This window comes from Podarcis raffonei, chromosome 4, assembly GCF_027172205.1.
Source record: "Podarcis raffonei isolate rPodRaf1 chromosome 4, rPodRaf1.pri, whole genome shotgun sequence".
Classification (NCBI taxonomy): domain Eukaryota; kingdom Metazoa; phylum Chordata; class Lepidosauria; order Squamata; family Lacertidae; genus Podarcis; species Podarcis raffonei.
The window spans coordinates 77518050-77545245 of NC_070605.1; the positions used below are offsets into that span (position 1 = coordinate 77518050).

General features: G+C 41.1%; 1 long non-coding RNA gene across 1 annotated transcript in view; it reads left to right on the forward strand.

Annotated features, from left to right (window-relative positions):
- Positions 1-25367, forward strand: part of LOC128411806 (uncharacterized) — a 46065-nt gene extending 20698 nt beyond the window's left edge. Inside the window, exons 2-4 of the long non-coding RNA XR_008329916.1 lie at positions 20647-20733; positions 23161-23652; positions 24006-25367. This is a non-coding gene — a long non-coding RNA (uncharacterized LOC128411806). The remainder of the gene's footprint in view (positions 1-20646; positions 20734-23160; positions 23653-24005) is intronic.
- The last annotated feature ends 1829 nt before the right edge of the window (positions 25368-27196 follow it).

A 27196-nucleotide genomic window follows, 5' to 3' on the forward strand; every position in this document is an offset into this window, starting at 1 on the left:
TAAATGCACACAGTATCCTTATGGCATTTAATGAGAAACAGAAAAATGCAATGGCCATGAAAGATCTCCTTTAAGTATTTTCTTTCATTATTTCAAGTTATAAATCAAGTTATTGTTTGTTTATGCATCTACTTACGGACTTCAGGGACAGAAAATGAAGGAGTGAGGTGCTGTCTACAGCCACAGAAGACTTTGCAGGGATTTTGTATTCAATTATTTCACTTCCTCCAGCATTTCCCTTGGTGAGAATTTGGATTTAGCTAAGGATCAAATTATATTTCTTTCCCTCCACGTTTAGATCGCACGGAGGCATGGAATGGTAATTTTTGCTCCATCCCCGATCCCACATAAAGTAACCTCGTCATACGAGGATGGCTTTGTCATTTTGCTTTACTTTATTTTTTAAAAAGGAATTTGTAAAAAAAAAAAAAAAAGTGACACACAGGTCAAAATCAATATGTATCTGAAAGCCTTTGTGGCAACAAAAGATGGAAGAACTGCTTTGAGACAAAAAAAAATTAAAACAAACACTGCAATTAGCTTTTATTTAGTCTTTTTAAAAGAAAGACAATGATTTTCATTTCATATGGAAATGTAGATTTCTTCAGAGTAATTTCATGTTCTTTTTGGTTTAAAGGAACTTTTCTCCTTTGATTACTGAGATATGCAGTTCTCTCTGTTTAACACGTAATACAAAATCAACGTACTTCCCCCTCCTTCCCCCCTGCAAACAGTCAGCAGAAATTGTCTTCTCAAATGCCCCGAGCACAATAGCATCGATCTCAACTTAAGTTGAGAGTTGTTTTGTGCCACCTTCTCCTTGTCACTTTCCGCTGTCATTTGTTAAGATATCAGCTCTAAATTATTAAACCATTTTACGAGTATAAATAATTCACTAGTCAACAAATAAAAGTGACAGCTAATTAATCAGGGTCTGTACATGTGCTAAGGTGTCATGCGCTAGTCCGTGTTGGGGCATGAATCCTGCTGAGGTCCACATCTTTGCCATTGCCACCTCCCGTCTTTTTCCTTTCACCTCTTAAAAAAAAAGAACCATTGTTTTCCTGTGGGCTTCCTGATTAGCTGGAGGCCTTGCACTTTCTTTTCCCCCTGCTTGCTTTATTTGTCATGATCTCAACATGTAGGCCAAATCTTGGGATGAAGGGGGAGTTAAGGGGAAACCGTAATTGACAGTTGGGATTTGTATAATCTTTGAGGTACTTGTCACAACCTTTGGCAGAGGCAGGTCTTGAAAGGGAAAAGGTTGGCAAGCATCCTAAGGCATCTCCTAGGGCAGTGTTCTTCAAGCTTGGTCCCCAGATGTCATTGGACTACAAGACCTATCCTTCTCAACCAGCTTATTCAGTGGTCAGGAAGGCTCAGAGTTATGGTCCAACAAAATCTGGGGACCCAAGTTTGAAGAACATTGTTCCTAGCAAGATGCAGTCCCAGAGGCTAGTGTAGTTTGCCTATCCTCCAACATTTCTCTGATGAAAATAGGGATGTCAAATAACAACAACAACAACAATAATAATATCCCACCCATCTTGGATATTCCAGCTTCCAATTAGCACAATAAAAGCTTAAGCATTAAAAAACTTCCCATTACAGAACTGCCTTTAGATGTCTTCTAAAGCTTGTATAGTTACTTATCTTCTTGGCTCAGGGGCAACATAACTCCATACCCTCCAACGTTTCTCTGATGCAAATAGTGTCATCCTAAGGAAAAGGGGGACATTCCAGGATCAAGTCAGAAACTGGGAGGGCTTCTCTGAATCTGGGACAGTCCCTGGAAAATAGAGACAGAGAGTCTGAGCTTGGGTTTGGCTGCTTTTAAAGTCTAGTGTTTAGTGGGTTGGGGACACTTGAACTGGTTAGATATCCTCACTCATTTATAGGATATGGGCAAGGGGAAGCAGGATGTAGTGTTGGTTTAAGGCCACATTAACTTGGTTTAGGATGGCTGCCTTTATTATTATTTGTAGTTTATATAGGCCACTTTAATATGCTTTAAATTTCTAATTTACTGCTTCAGTGTGAGCCAACCTATCTAAAATCACCAGTACGATTCTGGCCTGAGCAGAAATTTCCCCCCACCCCCTCCATACATTTCAGGGTTCCCATTGTCTACTGTATTAATACTGGCCTCCATGGTTCCTATTCTGTACATCATAAATGTGGTGCACCTACCAAATGGAAAAATGGACAAGACTCATACTGCTAGCCAGTTGCAGTTGATAAAGATTTTATGGTTACCTTTAACGATAGTGCCTAGTTTTAGCCACACTCGGGAGATCTAGGAAGATTTTATTTTGTGTGTGGCTTATTCAACAGAATAGCTTCCACGTCATCCAGAACAGCAGTATAGCCTTCCTAACTGAACCATTTTTGTAGTGCTAACCTATGTGTATCTACTCATATATAAGCCCCTTAATTTCTATTAGGACTTACTCCAGGACAAGTGTTTACAGGGTTGTGGCATCAGTGATCCGAATGAAGCCTTTTCGGGATAGTTTTAGTGCATTGCATTTCAAATTGAAATGGATATTTTACTTTACATTTTGGCTACATATGGCGCAAGATGTATAGTTATTTGTTCTGACATCCAGTTTTGACTGAATTTTGAACACTAAGGATTCCTACCCCTGGCTCAATTTGATTTTGACTCTCAAACTTTTCAGCACTCAAAGCCCCCTAAAATAATGGGAATTGCCAAAGTTAACAGATTGTAAGATGGGTTACACTGTAGCAAAAATAATCAGCAATGTGTTGGTTGTTTTAGTTTGTTTGTGTTTAGTGTCATGTTTAGTGACTAAGGTTAAAGTCTTATGTGGAAGTAAGCACCATTGAACTTAATTAGACTTGCTTTTGAGTAGACATGTATGGGATTGTGCTAGAATTTCCAAAAAATACTTGTTGAAATCTGTTTCTTCACCTGCAGTACATGAATTTGGATTAATTCTAACATTAACTTTGGAGTGTGAAGGGGATGCTACTATTAATCTTTCTTGTATGCATTTGCCATCTCTAGAAGGATTTTAGATATTTGCATGTTTACTGAATGTGATGATATGCAAATTTACGCAGCACATTGCCTCTAACTTTGAGGGTGTTTTCGTAAGTGACGTTAAGAGTGCCCGTTTTGACTTTAATACATCACTGTTGATGTAGAATGTAAAGTAGGTATTTTTCATTCAAACCATGCTAAACAGAAATGTGTCTAATTTATAAATGATATGGTGGATATAATGTATTCCTATTCCTTAAGAGTGTGTGTGTGTGTGTGTGTGTGTGTGTTGCAGTCTTTGTAAAAAGAATAGCACAGCTTCCGGGCACTCCCATATGATAAAAAATTGAGAATTTTCTAAGAAAAGAATTCTTAGAAAAGTTTCTAAGAAGATGAAATTATTTTTGAAAATGATGTCAGAGCAACCTGTGTCGTGCATCAACAACATGCTGAAAAATATAGAAGAATGTATTTTTTGTAGCAATCTGAAACTGGGCTAACAATAGAGTTTATCAACCATAGCCATGCAAATACTGAATTCAAGCAGAATAAAAAATATGGTATGGTAAATGCAATGAAAAATGAAATATTTTCGGCATTTGTACTGCAGGTGAGAAAACCCCAAACCAACCCCATTAGTGAGTTGTTCACAACTATGGTGTGAAAGTTAATGGACAGAATGCAGCTAAAACAAAAAAATTTTTTCCTTCCAGTAGCACCTTAAAGACCAACTAAGTTAGTTCTTGGTATGAGCTTTCGTGTGCATGCACACTTCTTCAGATACACTGAAACAGAAGTTGCCAGATCGCTAAATATTCTCAACCAATTCCATTGAAATGAGTGGGCTTTGCACTGCGGAAATTCTTGGTGGATTGTGCCTAGTGTAAATACATTTTTAAAAATGTATTCACATTTCTAAAGAGGAAAAAAATGCTTTGCCACTTTGGGAACATTTTGGTATTTCTGTTCTTGTGAAATGCATCTCTGAAACACACCTAGCTGCTGTTTTCTGTAACTCTGATGGAACAATAAGAAAAATCTGTCTTACATCACATTGCCAGAACCAGTATGCAGACCTTGAAATCACCTCCAAAACCAGCTTCTGCCTTGGTTCCCTATGTCAATAGCTTCATTTGTTAATTCAAAGCTCTAGCACATGAGTAATGGAATGTTCATTTATTATATTTCAGACTGCTTCTTCAATATATCAACATTATAGATAGCTTTTGTAATACATATGGCATGTTGCTTTTTAGCTTTTATTCATTAGACATTTATTTTACATAAAGTAATCATATATCCAGGTTTCTCTTATATCCTAGAGATTTCAGAAGACCTGAAATGCCTTGGGTTTTGTTTTGTTTAAAAAACAAAACACCACACCAAACACACAATCAATCAAAAGTTGTGGCTTTGCTTTGTTTCAGATATAAATGCTAAGTTTGTTCAACTTTCTTGTATTCAAGAACTGCATGCTTCAAGAATTACACTGTGATGAAGAAACAATATAATAATCAGGCTACTAATACTATCAGTGACTATGATAATAATGCTTATGATAGTAGTATGAGCAGCAGTAATACTGTGGTTCCTATCAACTTGAAAATTGTGGTTCCTAACCACTTGAAAATTGTTAAGGGTCTTAGCATATCACTTAATGATTTTTCTACCTGTTGTAGCCATTGTAATGCACTGTGCTAGATGCTGTGTGATTTTTAATTGCATTTTAATTGCTTCCAGCATTTCTTACATATTGTACTTTATTCATTCGAATTCTAATATACTAAAATACAATAAAAAAACACAAAAGAAGCAAGAATGCAATTAAAAACCAGTAAAAATATTTAACGATATAGATCTGCTGGCCTGCCGTCTTCAGCCGCAAATTCACAGGTGCATCGTGGGCCATGCCTGGATTTATCTTGTTTATTATTTATTTATTACAGTTATATCCTGCTTTTCTGCCAAGGCATCTGAGGTGCTTTACAAATTTAATGCTAAAACAAAGAAATGGTATAGAATGTAAATTTGGGAATGTTGGTGGTAGAGGCAGTCAAGCAGAGGCAGGAAATGATGTTGTCTGACTGTCTCCTCAACTCATTTTCTCTTCCCATGGGATGAATGTCATGGAAGACTTTCCAAAAAAAATTTGATTTGAGCATTGTGGAATTGTACTGGGCAACCAAGTCACATTTTGTGGTCAAGTCCTTATTCCATACAGGATCTTTTCGCAGGGGCAGACCTTGGTAATATGCCGCCCTGTAAGAGGCCAACATTTGATGCCCTTCCCAAACTGAGCTTTGGGAAGGATGCATGAGACTCTGACTGGGTCCTCGAGCCCTTCTACCTCCTTCCCAAAGCTCAGTAAGCACTTCTCCAGTTTTAGGAAAGAGGCAGGAGAACTCCAGGGCCCTGACAGAGCCCTCATGCCTCTTTCTCGATGCCAGTCAAGCACACCCAGTGAGGCTCACACTGCCTTAAACCCCCCTATGCTTTTCGTTCTTCATTCATTCTTGCAGACAGGCCCTACTTTGACAACCACTTATATAATATCGAGGGCTTTTTTCCCCAGCCAAAAGTCACTGGAACTCAGTTCGGGCCTCTCTCAGGTGGGCACCAGTGCCATTATAAGAGAACAAGGCAGGCACTCATGGTGAGTTCTGGCACCCTTTTTTTCTAAAAAAATAGCACTGATAATATCTATAACTGGGTTGCACACAAAGCTTCCACAGCCAGAAGGCATCTTATGCTCGTATTGCGTGAAACTCTAAATCCAAAGATGTTCTTCCACTTGAAAAAGAACTTGCCAAATCTCATGCACAAGCAGAAGACTGCTCTAGAAACTACATCTTCTAATATTCGGCAGGCTCACGTCTTGTGCCAGCTGCTGCCCAAACATTTGTAGTACTGTGTTAGCAGCTATTTTTGTTAAGACTCCAACCTATACAAAATAAATCCCCAAGTCAAACTGAATGTTACGCTGCTTCTCCTGAGCAGAGAAGCTGTGGTAGCAATATTTGATGGAGAAAAGACTTGGAGTACTTCAACATCCTTCTCACATTAATTTCTTTGAGATGGCGTACTGCACACTGGCACGGGAGCCCGCAGATGTTCCTAGCCACAAAACATTTACTGGATTGCCTATTCACAAATATTGGTTGCCAGACATTTGTGGCACTTTCTTCAATAGCCTGGGAATATTTTCCACTTTACAATAGCTTCCTTATGTGCTTGCCTGAAGCCAATTCTTACTCACCATGTAAAAGGCTGCTTGCAGCAAGCTTGGAGTTTTTGTCACTTCTGCATGGGTGATTAAATGAATTCAACTCCCACATCACAAGATCCATATTTAGCCTATCTTGGAAAAGTTTAGTTTTCTGTAATTTTCCAGGACATGTTAAATATCTTTCACTATTTATGTCCCTATCCAGAAGATTCAACTATGACAGATAAAAGTCCTTTGGTAGTGACTATTCCTTATGAATCAGTTTACATGCTACATATCAGTGCAGAATGAATAAATACTTCACACACTACCCCTTCAGAGTACTTTTTATGTATATTCCCAATTAATATAAACTGAGTTATTTCTATTGCATTTCTATGCCACCTTTCCAACAAGAAACTCAAAGTGACAAACATGGCTCTTCGTCTCCACATTTTATCCCACAACAATCTTGTGAGGTAGGTAGGCCTGAGTAGTCCAAAATCACCCAGTGAGCTTAATGACTGCATGGGGAATTGATCCCTGATCTTCCAAATCCTACCTAGCACATTAACCATTATGCAACACTCTCTTAGAGAAGGAGCAGCTTCCTAACCCCTTGTGTATATCAAATATACATGCTAGTCTTGTTTCAGTGGAAACTTCATCCTCATGCAATCAGGCTAATGAACTGAAGCCATTTCCCCCCATTGCTTTAGTCAGTAGTACTTGCCTCTGTTTGCCCTGATATGTGGTACTGCATCTTTAAATGTTAATTGGTAGAACAAAATATTTGCATTTATTTAAACATTTGTCGTTTTCCTCCTTGTTTATTTTTGATAAGCGTACTGAGCGGAAATACATAAATTCCTAAGGACGGAAGCATAGGAGGTGATTTTTCACCTTATGAACCCTGTGAAAGGTTACTTAACAAGGACTTTCCAAAAGTGAAATCCTTGCATCAGAGATGGGGAAACCTATTGCCTTCCGGACATTGTTGGATTCCAAACCTCAGTCACCCCCAGCCAGTGGTTGGGAATGATGACAACTGGAGTCCAGCAACTCTGGGAGACATATGTGCTTTACAAGGTGCTATTGAGAACCTCAGCTCTGAACCAAACCTTTTCATCTTCTTAGAATCGATACACTGAAATTCAGCACTGCAAGCTAGCCACTTAAGAAAGTTAATGATATCACATACACAGAAAACAGCAGTGCCAACCTAACGTTGAGACCTTGTATCTGTAGCATTTGAAAATAGCCCAGTCTGGTTTGGATCTACTCTGCACTGTGCAATTCAATTTATTATTTGGGTACAAAGCTAAACTGTTAAATCCAAAGCTCTGTTCTCCTGCAAGGGCAGATCTCACCATTTTGGGGTGGGAAACCAGAAATCTCATTTCTTCTCCTGGTTTCTATTATTAATAATTTTATCGTTAGCCATCATTTTGAAAACTGGTGGCATGGCTAAGAAACCTTCCAAAAATTCAAAGAAATCAGTCCGTCGAATATCATGTGAGGTGATTTTTACCCTCATTATAAATACCTGAGAAAGTCACAGGTGTTTTTCTTCACTATCTCTCCCACCCTCTGTGAAGAAAAGAGACAGAGATGATTTTAAATTGTTTGTTAGGAAAAAGAATGATTGGGAGAGAAGCAGGCCACACCAATAGTCTTCTTCTGCCGTTTGTGCCCTACTCTAACAGAGATAACTCAGAGGACAATGACAACCCACAGGAAGAAAAACTCCTGTTTTATTTACTCTACCATCCCCACCCCAAAACCACTGTGATAGAAGTGCCCTCAGACACAATTCACTGTGATTGAAAGCTAGACATGTCTGTCAAAATGATTCTCCCTCCACCTTAGTCCTCTCCCCTCTACACCCCTCCTCTCTGCTCTTTACCCCTTCGTCTCTCAAGCTCTGGGTGTTTTTCCAGGCAGCTTGGTTTCATTTCTCAGAAAATAAAGGGGGTGGAATAAAGGTCATTTAGCTTTTTGGGAAAACCTGAAACCATGAGGTAACTTGGAAGTTCGGAGTCCTTGATCTCTCTTGCTAATGGTGTGATCCAGTTCAGGGATGCGAGATCATGACTTGAATCACCCCAATGCGCCTTGTCATTCAGGGTCACACAGAGCTGATGGAGACCCCCAACATATCATATAGTGTTAAATTCAAATTCCGTTCTCCAGCATCATAAGATTTCCTCTCTAGAACAAAGCTAATAATTGTACAGAGGTGTGCATCCTGGTTCAAGACATCTTCAGAACTGGAGCATATTCTGGTTATAACTTTGGTCCTCAGCAAAGTCTAGATGGTCAAGGCTTTCATTATTGTCTTTTCCCCGAGTTTAGAGTGGTACTTACTCATGCAGCAAACTGATGCTGACATCTGCAAAAAGAATTTCATAGAGAATTTTTTTTTTTTTGCAAGCTGACACTGCCTTTTTCCTTCAGACCTACAATATGTGCTTTCATTGTTCCCATACCAACTTATGAATATGTTGATGCCTTTCTCCCTCTCCCTCTTTCTCCTATTTTTTTTTAAAGCTCCCATCTGAGTTCTGTTCATCACAGATGTTTAGAAACACAGCTGTCCATCTACAGTGGTTCTGCATGAAAGACCATGGCTGTTGAGTACAAAAGAGGGGATTCAAGCAGATATGCACTATAAATAGATAGCATTGTCTGCCTCCTCATTTTCCACTACAGTCCTAAATTTTGGCATCGGAAAATGTACTACAGTGTCAAAGCAGTTTGTACCTCTTCCTTGCTCGGCATCGTGAAAATTGAAATATGAACCAAATCAGTGTTGTTGCTATTGTTTCGTGACCAATTAATCAAAACGTGTGTTCCCTCTATACCAAGAAGAAGATGGTCATTCTTCAATAGCCATAAATAGCAAGTACACAGGATTTTTTTTAAGCATATGCACCAAACACAGCAGCTTCACTGGTGAAGTTCAGCAACAACCTCAATTTGAAAATCAATTTGTCCTTGAATTTGCTTCAGACAAGTTTCTAATTAATAAGTGACTTTTGTACTTTAAAAAAAAGTCTTAAGTCATGACTATCCATGATCACAAATCTGTTCTAAAGGAGAGAGTGGAAGAGATGGTATCCTTATGTTTTCTGTCAGTTGCATCCAATTCTGGCCTGATGAACCACAATAAGGTTGCAGGATAAGAAACGTATTATTACGTTAAAATGGCAAGTGAGCAAACTAGACTATATGTAGCCCATCTGAATCCTGGAATTTTGGATTTTTTTTCTTTTGCTTCATTTGAATCTACTTCCCGTCAATTCCACTGACTAGCCAAAGTTCCAACATTATGCAAGACTGAATAAAGCTCTCCCCATCTGCATTCACCAACCTATCCATAATTTAAGAAACTTCTATCGTATTCCCTCTTAAGGCATATTGTCCCTCAACTAAGAAGCCCCAAACATTACACCCTTTCTTCAAAGGATAGGAGTAGTCTATCTTCTGTTGTCTATGCACTGGTAACTTCTAGGTTAGATTGCTGCAATGTGTTATATACCTTTCAGTGTGTTTTGGAAGCTCCAGCTGGTTCCAAATTCATTGGCCAGATTGCTGACAAGGACAAGGCAATCTAAGCATGAAACACTAATATTGGCATGACTGCATTGGCTACCAATGTTGAGCTATCAAGCCTTAGGTGGCTCAGGACACCAATAACTCAAGGACTGTCTTTTCCCATAAAAGTCAACCCAAACCTTGCATTTGTCATCAGAGGACCTTCTCCATGTGTCCCTTCTGAGGGAGGTGCAGAGGCTGCCAATGCAAGAACAGGCCTTCTCGGTGGTGACTCCTTGTTTGTGGTGTGCTCTCCCCAGGGAGGCAGTCTTGGTGTCATCATCATCTGTATTTAGGCAGACAAAAACATTTTAAGGGCTTTGGGCCCTTGATTTGGAGGGTATTTTGGCATCACCCCCTTCTTTTGTGTTCATCAATTTAGTCAGGTAGGTTGGTTCTGCTGTTCTATATATATTTATGGATAGGCACTTTAGGTTCCTATTTGATTATTGCTATTATACTTGGTTATAATGCTTTGTTTTTATGTTTCAGGTTGCTTAGGGAGACTTTTGTGAAAAAGCAACAGATAAATAATAATGATAATAGGGTAGTTGGTTTAGTCCAGGCATAGGCAAACACGGCCCTCCAGATGTTTTGGGACTACAACTCCCATCATCCCTAGCTAACAGGACCAGTGGTCAGGGATGATGGGAATTGTAGTCTCAAAACATCTGGAGGGCCGAGTTTGCCTATGCCTTGTTTAGTCAATATGAGTAGTCAATGAGATGTCCTTAAAATGTTGTGGACTACAACTACCATCATTCCTGACCATTGCTTATGCCGGCTGGGCTGATATGTGCTATAATCCAAAACATATGGAAGGCACCACATTGGCTACACCTACTCTAGCCCCTTGATCATGTTGGTTGCCCTTTTCTACACTGATTCCTAATCTACAATATCTTTTGTGAAGTTAGGTAACCAGAACTCTGCAGAGCATTCCAAATATGGCCGCAACAAAAATTTGCATCAGAGCATTATAATGCTGTAAGTTTTATTTTTACATTTGTTGACTGCCACCGGACCAAAGAAACAGAAAACGCATTTCACTTTGTCGTATTATCACTCATTCAAATGCGAACCATGAGTTTTCAACAACTATTACGCTGTTCCTTTATATTCCGAACGTAGGGGTTAGGGTCCATTGGCATTGGACGTTTGTCCCTTTAGCAATACTAACTCTATATAATAAAGTAGTTTATTACAAATCATAGTCTTGCTGCATTGAGGATAATAATATTGTTCAAATCTTTATACCACTTTTCTTGAAAAAAATTGCTTTGACTTGAGCATTTTCAGATCTAGTAACATATAGATCCCCCCCCCAAAAAACCCCTCTAACTAGTGCTGTTACTTATCACTTATGGTAGCTCCGCCCCCCCCCCAAGTGTTATTGCTTTCTATCTATGTCTAACAGTTTGGGCCAATGTTGTTGGATTACGTCTCCTATCATGCCTGACCACTGGCCATGCTGGCTGATGGAAGTTGGAGTCTGAAACATCTAGAGGCTATTCATGCATGTTTACTCAGAAGTAAATGCTATTGTGTTTAATGAGACTTGTTTCAATGAAGCATAGGAGTAACCAGTGCTTTTTTTCTTTAAAAAAAATGTTTAGGGGTACTCTCATTTTCCTACTCATATTGAAATACTGCCCCTCAATGAGGCCAAACTTAGATTCACAAAATGTTTAGGGGTATGCGTACCCCTGCGTCACCCCAGAAAAATAGCACTGGGAGTAACACGGCAGCATGGAACATATCGCAGTATATATAGGGATCACAACCAGAATGCGTTAATTGAAGCTATTCATAGAGTGGAAGATGATGGCTAGCTCCTCATCTCCTAATAGCTCAGGAGTAAATTGCCAAATTTATATGTGCCTTCCAATTTAGCTGTATAATCTAGTTTGCGAACTAATTCCTAGAGACATGTGTTTGATTTCTCAATGTGGCTACTTTATTTTTTTCAAGCTGAATAGGTTTAAGGTACAGATTGCTTTCAAACAAGAGAGAATTTGAGGTAATTGTGTAGATCATTTAGTGCCACATTTGAAGCCATGACTCCAGCAGCAGGAGTATTTTCGAGGCAATATAATCCACTTAATCCAAGGTGTTGCCGAGTTTCTACTTCTCATGTATTTATCTCTTTTAAATTTAGGCATAAGATTTTGGGCATTGGATCTAACTAAGTTCTCGTCAAAGTAGACCCTTTGGACTTAATGGACCTAACTGAGTCACATCCATTGATACTCGGAATATGACGAATGTTGAATACAACCCATCCTGTTGTAATACTATACATCTGTATACACTTGTAGAGGAGAAAGTCCCACTGAACTCAGTAGGACTTAATCAAATATATCTGTTTATCTTTGCGACCTCCTGTAGTCTATTTTATGAAGCAGACAATGCTCTTGGCAGGACTGGAGATGTAGTTGAGGATAGTTGAAACACCCCAAGTTTAGAAATACATTGAAGCGACTAAAATTCAGTCAGATGCCCCCTCCTGTTATCAAGATATTATTTATATTGCAACCTAAGCAGGACTCATGGATGAAATTAAAATGGGATGCTGTGTACCCAGTTATTTGTTTCAGATGCACCGCACTTCATTTACAATTGTTCCACTGCTTACTGTCAGGGGCATCAACTGCTAGGGGCTGAACCCCTTTGTTAGTGTGGGGGTGAGCCCCTGCAATGAAGGAGCGTCTCCACCCCCATCGTTCTGCCCAGACACTGAGGTCCAGCGCCGAGGGCCTTCTGGCGGTTCCCTCACTGCGAGAAGTGAGCTTACAGGGAACCAAGCAGAGGGCATTCTCGGTAGTGGCACCCATTCTGTGGAACGCCCTCCCACCAGATGTCAAAGAGAAAAACAACTACCAGACTTTTAGAAGACATCTGAAGGCAGCCCTGTTTAAGTAAAAGGTAAGGGGACCCCTGACCATTAGGTCCAGTCGTGGCCGACTCTGGGGTTGCAGTGCTCATCTCGCTTTATTGGCCAGTTTTCTGGGTCATGTGGCCAGCATGACTAAGCTGCTTCTGGCAAACCAGAGCAGCGCACGGAAATGCCGTTTACCTTCCTGCTGGAGCAGTACCTATTTATCTATTTGCACTTTGATGTGCTTTCGAACTGCTAGGTTGGCAGAAGCAGGGACCGAACAATGGGAGCTCACCCCGTGACAGGGATTCAAACCACCGACCTTCTGATCTGCAAGTCCTAGGCTCTGTGACTTAACCCACATGTTTAATAGGTTATTGTATTTTAGTGTTCTGTTGGAAGCCGCCCAGAGTGGCTGGGGAAACCCAGCCAGATGGGTGGGGTATAAATAAATTATTATTATTATTATTAATCTGGGCATCACAGTGTTGCCCAGGACAGCTAGACGTAACACAGTTGCATGAGCCAGGAACACGGTGGCTCCTCCTTCTCTTTCTGCTATGGAGGCGAAGCAGGCCTAGGCCCATAGCAGCGGCAGGAGAGGAACTGCCAACCATGGAGGCCAAGCTGCCGTATGACGCCTGCATGACATCCTGCTTGGGAGCTTCCAAGTGATGTCTGATTGGCCACTTCGAGAAAGAGATGCTAAATTAGGTGGGCCTTTTGTATGATCCTGCAGGGCTTTAGTTTTTTATGTCCTCTTCCTCGACTGTGCTTAGAAATGCACCATCTTGCTTGTTGATATAGATATAGATAAAGTTGTGACTGAACTTTCTACATTATACAACTATGCGCAGACAGACAGATCTGTCCTTCAGAACTCTGTGGAAATGGTTTCTCAACAGTCTGCACCCCTCTGGGCTGGAATCTACACACATATTAAAAAAACCCGCTGTGGAAATGGCTTTTTAAAAAGTTTTGAAAAATACATTGAATTTTGCATAGCTCACTGTCGCCACCTAGTGTCATATTTCTATATTTCACTTTACAAGACATTTAAAATGCTTTGTTTTCAGCTGTGTGGCTGAGTCCTAAGATGATCATTTCAATTAGTTTCACCGAGGAAGGAGAAATTCTCCCCCAGTTGTTTCAAGGTGGTGCTCAACAGTAACAGTGGCAATAGCATAGCTTCTTTTTTGTAGTTTGCTTTTCTTTTTTTGCTGCCTCTGCAAGTGAAAGCAGTAACGATCACGGGGCAGCTGGCTAGAATTTTGCCTTCCTCACAATGCCCTGGACCTAGCAGGGAAGAGGAAGGGAGGGAAAGTCGCTAACAAACACAATATGGTAGGAAACCTTCAAAGAAAATCTGCAAAGTTGCCTTTTTTTTCTAAGGTGGGGAGGGGGGTCCATATATTTTCTCAAAAAGAAGTCTTCAGGAATTTTCTTTTGGCTCAGCTCAGTTCTGTGATTCTCATCAATAAATATGAATTCTAAATATGGACTGATGGGCTTATTCATACAGCTGGATTGTTCAAATGGATTGCAACTATATTATTGCAAGTACTTTCTTGCAACTCCTGTGAGTGAGGAATAAGAAATGATGAGTCCTTCCTATGTCTATTTCTCTGTAAGTAATGAATGTCTACGGCAAGTATGAGGGGTTGCATGCTGCAAATATTCACTATTTCCCACTCTAGATAAATATCTAGCACGGTCAATAGGCTTGTGATCAGTTTTAACAGTGGGGGAGAAAACAATCAGTGATTCATTGTGCAAGATATTGTACTAATTAACAACATTTGATTCACATTGCGGTCTGGGCATTTAATCAGGGAACAAGATACAATAAATCCTAGTGACTGTTTTTGACTGGGGAACCTAGTGCAAAAACTAATTTGGTGTTTTTGAATGGGTAATCATGTACATTCCCATGCAGTTTTGCAACATTTTGATTTTTTTAAAAAAAGTTAAAATTTAATTCATATCTATTTATTAAATTTCTAGCTTGCCATTCCTCCCAATGGAGCCCAGGGGAGCATACAGTCCAATAGCAAAGCAATTTAAGCATTTAAAAAATTACATTATGCCCTTCTATGCACTTTATAAGAAAACTACCTGCTCATTTCCTTACTATCTGAAATCCAAACATCTCTGTGCCACCTGCCTTAAGGAAGCTCTTGCACTGAACAAGGTACTTTTTAGTATGTGTATGCAAAGTGAAACAAGGATGGCAAATTATGAACATCCCAGGCATGCTAAAACCAACCCATGTTTGGAGAAAGATGCAAGGGCATCATTAAGAAGAATGGAAATTTGGAGAGAGAGAAATTGAAAAGTTTCACATATGCCCCCATATTATGATGCTTTGGCATCGGACTGCAGAAGATCCAAAACTCACTGTCAGTATCTACATTTGTGCTGCAGATGTGACCAACCACTAAAAGAAAATGTGGTTTCACATCCATTTCTAATATATGTGTGCATAGAAGGTGAAAGAGAGAAGAGGGAGGATGTGTATTGTTTTGAAAGTGTATACAGTCCAGAATGATAATATTTGACAAGATCAAGTGTAGCCCCAGAACAATCTGGGTGAGACTAGATGATCAAAACCAAAAACAAAGCGAAGAGGAAAATTCAATCAGCAGCTGTTGCAGACCCCCCCAGGACAATACGAAAAATATTCATTGAGCAACAACTGAGTTGTTCAAAACCACACAGCACTTTCCCAGAGGGGACTTTAACTGTCCAAACATCTGTTGGATGACAAATAAAGCTACTGTAAATATGGATCAGCAAATAGTTTCCTGGCCAAAAACAGGGGAGGAAAAAACAACCACGAACCCAGGAAAGAAATCCTAGTTGCTGTGTTTTGGAGAAAGCTGCTTTATAGCTCAGAGAAGGCAGTGCTGGTATTGCTTCTTAGGAAAGCAGGTTCAAAAGCATTGCTTTCCCTTAATGGTGGCAGCATGGCTGAGAATATATGAAGGCATCTAGCAAGCTTGCTTCAAGCAAGATGCAAAATGAAGGCACGGCAAAGATGCAACACAGATGGCAAGGAGGCACATATGAAGGAACCCAAGAGAGCTTTGGCGGAGTGCAGGAATTGGGAATCAAAGGATTTGGATGCCGGAAAGGTTTGCTAACCCATGCCCTGCCTGAGTTGTCTTTCTACTCGCAATCCAAGCATTACATGCATTCCTAAGTAATCCTACATACTCACAGCAAATTCTTTCTGCAAGTGTGAATCCTTATGTATATGAACATTTAAGTGCTGGCACGATTCATGCACAAGAGGAAGATATAAGCTGAAATGGGGAACTCCAAGGACACATTTTAGACAGAATCCCTTGGTGGGGAGGTGATGCCCACACCCCCAAAAAAGCAGTCCAGTGAGGGTCATGCAAGAGGGAATAACAGAAGGGAGCTGGAGTATCTAAGAAAAGGCTTGGCTGGCTGGCACCCTTGAAGTGTGGACTTCCTGGATTCCCAACACAGAGATTGCTGCTGGCAACTGACCGAGGGAGGTGGAAGGGAGGTCAGCAAAGTGCAGACGCAGCAGCGGGAGGGTAGGATTGGCTCTGCCTCTGTGCCTGCACTTCACAGACCACCCCTCCCTTTCACCTCACTCTTCCCCCTCTCAGTTACTGGCAGCAACTTCTGTGTAAGGAAGCCAGGTGAGCAACATTGCCCCACTAGCTGCTACCGATTGAGGCTTCCTACCTGTGAACCAGGCAACCTACAATATAACAACTATCTTTTTTATTTTTTTAAATATTTTTAATATACTTTTCAAGTTTATAAAAAGGTAAAGGTAAAGGTCCAGTCGTGGATGACTCTGGGATTGTGGCGCTCATCTCACTTTATTTGCTGAGGGAGCCAGCATACAGCCTCCAGGTCATGTGGCCAGCATGACTAAGCCGCTTCTAGTGAACCAGAGCAGCACACGGAAATGCCATTTACCTTCCCGCCGGAGCAGTACCTATTTATCTACTTGCACTTCGTGCTTTCAAACTGCTAGGTTAGCAGGAGCAGGGACCGAGCAACAGGAACTCACCCCATCACGGGGATTCGAACCGCCGACCTTCTGATCAACAAGCCCAAGAGGCTCAGTGGTTTAACCCACAGCGCCACCCACGTCCCTTTCAAGTTTATACATTTCACTAATTTTACAATCGTTTTGATATTTCAAAACTTGACTTCCTCCTCTTTCTGCGGCTCCTTAAATTTATTTTTACTACCTTCTGCATATCCAAATGAACTTAATTTGCTCACTTACTCATCTTCTTTAAATATATACTCTTATGAAACTGCAGATTATAACAGGAATCCTGCCAATGTTTTTATCTGTTTAAAATTTATCTGTACATATTTAATAAACCATTTCCATTCTTTTATTTAAAAATTGTAATCTTGATTTCTTATTCTTCCGGTAAGTTTTGCCATTTCTGCATATTCCATAAGTGTGTTTTTTTTTAAAATCCATTCTTCCTTTGCTGGAACTTCTGTTTCTTTCCATAATATAACAACAATCTAGAGGGGAAAGGAGAGGAGGAGGTGTGAAAAAAAGACGTGAATGTAAAAACGGGGGCGCAGAATAGAAGCAACTTTAGAAATGGGGAGATGACAAGTGGGATTAGTAATCGCATCAGGGGGGAGGTTCTAAGGGGTTTCGTGGGGTCTGTGCACAAGAGGGTCATGAAGGAAGGAGGCAGCAGCATAGGAATGGGGCTGAAGGTGAAAATGAGGGGTGAAAGGGTAATTTGTGTGCAAGGGGGTGACAGAAAAGGAGGGAGAGGAAGAGACATGGAAATGGGGTTGGAAGTGGCAGGGCAGGTTGTAGAGTGATGTTCTGCAGAGCCACTTCTGCCCTGCAGAGGAGGTGGGGTGCTGTCGGAATCTCCACTCAACCAAGCTGATAAAGCTCATCCTCCTCTGGCCGAGTACTCCAGAATCGCCTCCGACGTGATTGACGACCTGTGCCTCTGATAAGGCTCCAGGCACATCACCCATTCAGCAGAGAATCCAGCACAGGGAAGAGACAAGAAGGTATGCACTACATGCTAGGTTTTATTGCTAAGCTACGCAGACAGAAAAGAAATACACATCCTCTCTCTGTGAAAGCAGAGAGCAACCGAACAACAAAGGAACAGGAAACCAGGAACAGGAAACCAGGAGACAGGAAACCATCTCCTGTCTTCGGTGAGACTTCCAACAGTCTGGAATCTCAGGAATGTAAACAGAGACCTGTGACTCCAAGAGCACTGCACAGTGGCAACACACAGAAACCAACAGGTGCCTGATTGGGGAAATTCCCAGGAGCGTCACCCCCTGGCCAGCCAATCGACTGGCTTTGGGGGCGTGGCCTGCCCTATTTAAGGCAGGCATGGCCGGGGATCTCCCTCTTTTGCTGCCTACCAGCTGTTGTTCTGTAGATGGAAGAGGGGAGGAAGTGCCATCACCTGCCCCGTATATTGAAGGGTAGTCCGATAAAGGATTCCAGGGGCCCTGTCCGAAGCCTATGGAGGTGTGGGCCTAAGGCACCCCCCCAAGCGGTGACCCCGGGGGAGTTCCTAGTTGATGTGCATCAGCAGGACTCCCCCTACTAGTGGTTAACCCTTCAACGGATCAAGCGGACGGGCTGAAGCCGGATAGTCGGTTAGGACCAATGCCTAAGCCAATACTGCTCATCGCCTGTAACCAATAAAGTTGTGGTCTTAGCCCATTAACCTTAATAATTTTGTCGTGTGTCTTTATTTCCACTGGGGGGGGGGACTCACCACGCAACTGTGTGGTGTAGCAGAATAGAAGAAAGAAGCAGCTTCAGAAATAGGGTTGGGAAGGGGGGAAATGGGCTTAGTAGTCCATGAGCTGGGAAGGGGGAAATCTAGGGAAATCCCATGGTGGGGGGTGGCAGGGGTGGCAGCTGGACCAGAGGGGCAGAGTCCCCTCTCTTCCCCATGTCTCTCTGTGTGTACACACACATATATTTGAAAGTGCTTCCTTAACACAGATAATTGAATTCTGTCATATTTATCCTTTGAGCCTTCCCACCAAGGTGGTTTCAAGAAGGACGGAAACGGGAAAGTGCCTTTTAAGGTATTACTGTATTACTTTTCAGTCTGCAGGGAACACTTACTGGGTTTTGCTATTGTCTTTCGGTTTAGAGAAATATTTACATGTGCAGAAAAAGAGAGCTCTCCAGCCTCACAGATAAGAACATTAATGCAACCACTTACATGCTAGATTTATGCATGTCTTTTGAAGCCCATGCCTATTATACTCAGTGTAAATACACATAAGATCTCCAGTGTATCCATTTTTTTATTATTTTATTTTATTTATTTTATTATTTTAATTTAATGTAGAATGGGCCCTTTTAGGGCTAACAATGTCTTGATTTCACTGGCAATATCCAGCATGAGGATCTGCTTTTCTACAATTTTAGGATTTCTATCAAAGTAGGAGGATTTAGGCTGCAATCCTGTATATATCTAATTGCAAGCAGTGAGGTGGCCAAGCTTGCTTGTGATAGCAAATTGTATAGGCTGAACAAAAGGGGATCATCAGGAATTCCAAAAGTATATTTCCAAACTGGGTGAAAAGGCATTAAAATGACTAATGCAATTCAGTAAGTATAAAATGATGCACGTGGGGGCTAAATCCTGCCCCCCCCATTTCATATTTACACTCATGGTGTCTGAACCAGTGGTGACTGACTGGAAGGTGACATCAGAATCATAGTGGGTAGGTGATGGGTGAAGATGTGGCCAAAAGGATAAGAGGAAAATTCCTGTTAGGGATGACTAGGAAGGGGGTTGAAAATGAAACTGAAAATATCATAATACTGAAAATACCAATCTATGATGCAGCTGCACTTGGAATACTGTGTATTTTATAGTACAGCTGGAAAAGGGTGACTAAAATGATCAGGAAAGTGAGGAAAGCCCTTTTGACCAAAAAAATGAACTAGTTCTCTTTAAGATCATCCAGATGAACTTTTTAGTTTATTAACATTTTATCCTTGGCAATAGATGATAGCTAGATAGATGATAGCTAGATAGCTAGATAGATGATAGATGATAGATCAATAGATAGATGATAGATATAGATAGATAGATGATAGATAGAGATAGATGATAGGTAGGTAGGTAGATGATAGATGATAGATAGATAGATGATAGATGATAGATGATAGATAGATAGATAGACAGATAGATGATAGATGATAGATAGATAGATGATAGATAGATGATTAGATAGATAGATAGATAGATAGATAGATAGATAGATGATAGATAGAAAGATAGATATAGATAGATAGATAGATAGATAGATGATAGATAGATAGATAGATAGATAGATAGATAGATAGATAGATAGATAGATAGATGATAGATAGATAGATAGATAGATAGATAGATGATAGATACAGAAGGAGCATCAATAATGTTACAGGCTGCTGTGTTGAAGTCTATACTTCAAAATAAATCAGGACAATACACAAATAATAATAGAAAGATAGTTGTCAGGTGAAGTTCCACCCATAATTGTACTTCAGTACTAAATAGGCTTCCCCTGTTGGAAGCTGTTCCTCTTGGGAGAGAGCAAATCTTAGTTCTACACAAAAAAGCTAACATTTGATAAAGAACATTTTTAACAGAAATGCACATGTATAAAAAAATAATCAAAAGTTGCACAACGCTCCTTGACATAGTGTGTCATTTCATGGGGTCATCTCAAAATCCCATTTACAGTAGAGTCTGAATCTGAAGAGGAGAACCTTGCCACACTCTTGGTTCCCATTAGACCACAGCTTGCAGGAATCATGTCGGAAGTGTTCAGTTTTGTAAAATACCCAATAAAGGCAAAAAGAAGTCTTTTTAAAAAATTTGGCCCCTGTGAAGCTGTATCTCATTAGAAGCTAATGAAAGTGTATCTTTTTTATTATTATTATTTCAGTCGTTCTTGAGTGACTCCAACTTTCCCTGGTGTCTAGCCAATGGAATTCATCTCCGTATGAATGTCTGCATTACTACAACCACTAAGGTGCGATTCATAATTCTGGAAGATCCTTATGTGCTTGAAGAAGCTCTGTTCTCTTATTTGCTAAGGCAGGCACCCCCAAACTCGGCCCTCCAGCTGTTTAGGGACTACAATTCCCATCATCCCTGACCACTGGTCCTGTTAGCTAGGGATGATGGGAGTTGTAGTTCCCAAACAGCTGGAGGGCCGAGTTTGGGGTTGACTTGCTAAGGAATGATGCTTTCAGGTACTGGGAGGTCTTGATTCCATGTAACACTAATTACCTGAGATATTTCCTGGTGCAGCCACTAAACTAGAAGTAGAGTTGTCGTCCAGCCATATCTGGAGGGCACTATATTGACTACCTCTGCATTAAGCATAGGCCTTGATTTCCTTGGTCATGCACCCAGGAGCTACCAATTCATTATGGTGGTGTGTGAAGGCAAAGAACACAGGTTAATCCTCTGAGCTGAACAGCTTTTATTCTAATTCCTTCAGTATCTCCCATCTCTGCGAATCTTTCTGCCTTTCCCCCAATTTAGCATTATATTTGGGTGGTTGGGAGGTGGTGGTGGTGCTGGAACAGGTTAGTTGCGATATTCCTCATGCAGGGTAAGGATTTACATTCCTTTTGTCAGCGAGTAAAAGGTTCCAAACATCTGCAGTCAGAGCCCAGCAGCTTAACAGTTTCGTCCCTGCCCTGACCGCATAATTGTTAAATTGTGCATGTAAAATGGCTTCGGGATATTCTCTGCTACTTCCAGCAGGTTATCAGGGAAAACCTGCCAAAAAACATTGCGGTGTTTATATATCCTTTAGGTTAGGAACTCAAAGGTCAATAGTTGCCAAAAGCGTTTTTTTGCTGGGCAACTGCTGCTTTTCTCAAGCTTCACAACCCGCCTCAGCCGCAGTGATCCTTATAATACACATAAACACACAAACGCACATCTTGCAGACCTTTCTGCTATGACCAAGCAATTTTGGTTTACTCAGGTATTCTATCCCTCTTTTTGCTCCAATTAATCATGATGATTAATTAGCTGCATAAGTGGATATTACATGCTGTTCCAGTCAGCTTACATCCTCTAACATTACTAGTCTATTTCTTTTGGCTATAAACATCCCCAGTGAAACTTATTTTTACATGTAACAATGCAAAGATATAATTACCTTTCATGGGGCACGATTCTCACAGTATATGCATAATGTATGTACTGTTTGCCGTTTTTGCTCTACAGGTAATTTATTGTTTAAAACGGGCACACGGAGGATGGCTGAGCATTCTCAGATGCTAGTCTGGTGCAAGTCTTGAAGTCCTCCGTCTTCAGGGAATCACTTCCACAGAGTTGTTTAGAAAGACAAACACAAGACTTTCCCAAGTTAAATAAACGGAGAGCTCGTCTTTAAAGTACCGCCGGCTCTGTGTTCTAGGATTTATTTCTATTGAACTACTCGTGCAAGGGATAAAAACAACCTCCAGTTGTTGCTTTTTAAAGCACTTTTATCACCTGAAAAGCTTTAATGTAAAAATAAATGGGTACAGAAACGTTTTAGAAATCTCGGCGTATTCCAGTTAGTACTGTGCACAAAATCTGTGGACACTGGAATGAGACAACCATTTATCCAGATCTGTGCAGGGGAAAGAGATACTATCCTGGTAATAGACGTGTCTTCAGAATATGACAGAAATTCAGGTGTCTGACACACTTCTGTGGGGAGGGAATTACACAACCTAGGAGCTGCCATAGATAAAGCTCTGTCCTGGGCTGCCACTTCCACCCCACACCTTTGAGGATGGTGAACCATCTGCTATCTTAACACCTAAGGGGGGTCTCTAGGGAAGGAGGCACTCTTTCATATATTTGGAGCCTAAATCTATAAGTGGCAACAGCAGCAAATGTGTTGGAGTGTAGCCATCATTTTGCATCCTCCCCAATGCCCAAGACTTAATGTTGTTCTGCAGTATTGGAATGGAGATGGTGTTCATCACAAAAGATGGTGGATATCATGCCCTCTGACATTTCTCCAGTGAAAATAGGGACATCCCATTCCATAATGATAATTTTACTATTTATACCCCACAATCTTACTGGGTTGCCCCAGCACTCTGGGCAGCTTCCAACATATATAAAAACATAATAAAACATTAAACGTATAGGATTGCCTTCAGAAGGTTCAGGGGTTGGATAACTCCATACCCTCCAACATTTCTCCAATGAAAATAGGGACATTCTAAGGAAAAGTGGGACATTCCGGGATCAAATCAGGGACGTCCCTGGAAAATAGGGACACTTGGAGGGTCTGGCATATATATTTTTGTCTTTCTCTTCTATCTGAACCAGGAGAAACAGAGGAGGTGCCAAACCAATGTCTGTGGGGGAGTAATGGGCTGGTTGTTTCAGGTGTCTCTAACTTCAACACTTTTATTTTGTTTCTTTCTTTTGTTGTTAGGTGAAGACACATCTGTTTGTCCAGGCCTTTGGGGAGCCCTGAGGTGCATTGGATGCTGAGAGTAATCTGCATTTGCTGTTGCTGCTTTTTGGTTTTATCACTGTGATTTAATTTTATTGTGATTTATATTTTTCGACCTGTCTTTTTATCCATTTTCATATTGCTATTTTTCATGTATCTGTATTTTGAGCCCTGAGACACTGAAGCAGAGGGCAGATTGCAAATGATCTTAATGATGAAGTACAATAAAATATTTGGAGAAAAGTCTGCAAAGAGGCCTTCTTCTAAGGGTTTGAGGAAAAAGAAAAATCTCAGAACTTTTCTCAGAAAAACATCTTGACCCAGTTCTAGTTTTAATCACAGATGCCTGAACTGTCACCCCTGCCATTCCCTCTTCTTTCCTGCAGTGTGGATTATGAATTTGAAGTGACACAAGTACATAATTTGTACAGGACAGGTTTGCTGAAAGACTACAGAGGGGTTAAGGTAAAGGTACCATTAGGTCCAGTCATGACTGACTGGGGTTGCGGCGCTCATCTCGCTTTACTGGCCGAAGGAGCCGGCGTACTGCTTCTGGGTCATGTGGCCAGCATGACTAAGCCGCTTCTGGCAAACCAGAGCAGCGCACGGAAATGCCGTTTACTTTCCCACCAGAGCGGTACCTATTTATCTACTTGCACTTTGACGTGCTTTTGAACTGCTAGGTTGGCAGGAGCAGGGACCGAACAACGGGAGCTCACCCCGTCGCAGGGATTCGAACCGCCGACCTTCTGATCAGGAAGTCCTAGGCTCTGTGGTTTAACCCACAGCGCCACCCACGTCCCTACAGAGGGGTTAATTTGGAGCAAATAAATAACTTACGCTGATATCTGCAGTGGCACAAGACTGCTGTGGCTTGGTTCTTTTATAAGACGGCCAGGTCTCCCCGTTGGCAAGATAGCAGTGAAGCTATGCTGAAAAGCTTCTCAAGATCTGAATTGCAATACACCTGTAGTATTCCATGAAACTGGCTTTTGCCTTAGATGACCATGGTTTTAAGTATGTCGTCTGGGGAATCTGTGGCTCTGCCCTTCATTTCAGCGGATTGTCAAGTGGTGCCCAAACTAGGATCTTCACTGGTTGGAAGAAGGCTCCTCAATCCATGGGGACATTTGGAAACCTGAGAAACTGTTGGGGGAGACCTCAGTCTATAGCCGCAAATGTAGCCCCTTCTACACTGCAACTCCTCCTCATCCCATATGTCAGTTTTTAGATGAGAGGTCACCAACATCTCTGGGAACATTTGGAAACCTGAGAAACTGACTGTGGGGGCAACATCTCGCACTGCAACCTCGGCTGCTGCATCATAAGGCAAAACAGGACCAGGACAATGTGGGGAATCTATGTTGGCCCCAGGCACTCCATGTTCTACATCTGGATTTGGGCTTGAACAATCAAGGACATGTGTGGATGCATGGCGGGTAAATTGAAAAGCACAATTTGTGACATTGCACAACATCATTACTAGCCATGGGTCTGCTAAGGCATTAAATGTAGTTTCCAATATACCGGCTTTGTGGCACTTGAGCCTTATATACGTTGATCACTGAAAGCATCTCTATATAAACACACACTAAAAGAATGTGAGATTTTTAACTACAATTTTAAACTTTTTATTTGATCAGCCTCTCGGAAAATGCTTCCAGAGCCATTTAAAAAAGATCTGTTCAAACAAAAATCAGTTCAAATATATTAGGATTGTGTTTCTCTTAATTGCAATGATATCATCAAATCAAATAATATAGTTGATGAGCATTAAAGCAATAAAGTACAAAAGAAAACAAATGGATTGTGATGAGAAAGCTATAGCTGCAGTTTTGTTTTGCTTTTTTAAAAAAAATATGAATCTAAGGAAAGCAGATGAAATGCCCTTCAACATCTGAAAGAAATAAAAAAATGCCAACAGATTGTGATCAGATCTATTTGGTTTATCTATTTTAAAAAAAAGTTTTATACATATTTCTTTGGGGAATAGTTTAGCAAATGATACATAGGATGTGTGCAACACAACTGTAAACAGACATGTAAATCACCTGGCTTGTAATCTGCTCTTTGTTCATGCTTTGTTCATGCTTAAATAACAAAACCAAACGAAAATGTGTACAATTTGTAACAGAGCAGAGAAAAATAGATTCAAAGACTGATTGAAATGTGTTTTATGAATCTTCTTCACTTGTACTTAGTCCATTTATTTCTGATACTTGCTTGCATTTCACATGTGTTCATTAGCATAAATGAATACCTTCAGAAATATTTTCTTCAAAGAATATTTCAATATGTGCACCTGAGTCTGTGCATGTTTACTTAGGATTAAGCCCTGCTACGTTCAATAGGTCTTACTCCTGAGAAGGAAATGGAAGACTTTCAGGGTTTGGGTGCCTTTCATTTTTTCCACTTTTATTTGCTACATTTCCACATCAGTTTGCATTTTTAAAAATTCCTCACAAAAATTCACCATCATTTTAGTATACATTTCTCTTAATAAACACATTTTTGCAAACAATTCCCAGATTCAATGCATTTTTGTACGCTGACAGAAATGCAGGCGTTTTATGAACATTTCCCCCTATTAGTTTGTATGCTTTTGTTTGGTCAGAGAACTGCAAAATTTGGGGGGTGGGGATGCAAATGTTGAAGGACAGCTGAATTTCAGTTTGTGTATTAGCTTGCGAAGTGTGAACCGAAACCTAATTTCTCCTCTGTTCTGACTCCCAAGTAAGCATGCATTAACTCACAGCCTTCAATACACAGGCATGCGTATTGTGATGATCCTTTGTCATCCTACTGAATTGAATAGCATTCTTCCCTATATTGAGGCTGCAATCCTAAACCCACTTACAAAGGAGCAAGCCCTGTGGAACACAGGACTTTAATCTAAGTAAACATGCATAGGATTGTGCCGTAAATCTGTCAAAAGGGCGGGTGGGGGAAGTCATCCTTCTGTAGTGCTTTAAAAAAACAAACAGCAACCCTCAACCACCCCATAATGTATGGATGCCTGAAACATTAACTAGCAAATTTAGTGTTTCTGATATCCTCTGTTGTTGAGCACATGTTGCCCTCGGGTCTGTAACTGAGCTGCACTCAGGCTTTTATGACAGGCCCTGTCTTCCCTTTCACCAAAAGGCAGCGTGCATTGCGGTCTCTGTGAGTGACAGAGAAGGAGCACCTTTCCAGGAGCTCCCGTCGGAGCCTGGGAAAACAAAAAACCCCATCGTTTCTATTGCTCTTGTTCCACCCCACTTCATCCCTGTGCCGGCCGTGCACGGCCACTTGTCACTGACCCCTGCCTTGTCCCATTTTCTCTTCGCCCTTTGAGGTTGCACATGTGCGACAGCGCCAGGCGGCCTCAGGTTTTGAACCTGATTGTACAACATTGTCCAGCACAAGCCATGCAGAAAGGGACTGGCTCAGACTGCAGAGCCGGGACTCAGAGAAGAGGGGAGCCTCCTTTATAGGTGGCCAGCACAGAGAGGCACAGTTCTCGACAAGCGTTATTGTGTTCGTATCTGGCTACAGAGTCACTGGAGTAGAAATTCGGGATGTAAAGCCTAGAGTGAGGGGAGGCGGAGGGGAGAAAGGCAGGCGATCAGATCACTTTTGTTACATATATCTCCTTGGTGCTGTGGTGCAGTTTGACACCACGCTCACTGAGTAGCTTTTGGAAATAAAATCCGCACCTGATCTCGGTTGTTGCTTCCTGAAAGTAGACTGGTCCTGTGTTTAAGATTCAAGCACCTCCTCTTCATTATGGGGAGTTTTCTTTTCTTGTGTGGGAATAAGGAATTGCAGAATATAGTTAGTGGTAAGCAGGGCCGTCCCATTCATTAGGCAGACTGAGACAGCTGCCTCAAGTGGCAGAATCCAATGGGCACTGCCTTGGGTGTCCTCCTCCTGTTGCCGCCACTGGAGAACCAAGAAGAAGAAGAAGAAGAGCTTGGATTTGATATCCTGCTTTATCACTACCCGAAGGAGTCTCAAAGCGGCTAACAATCTC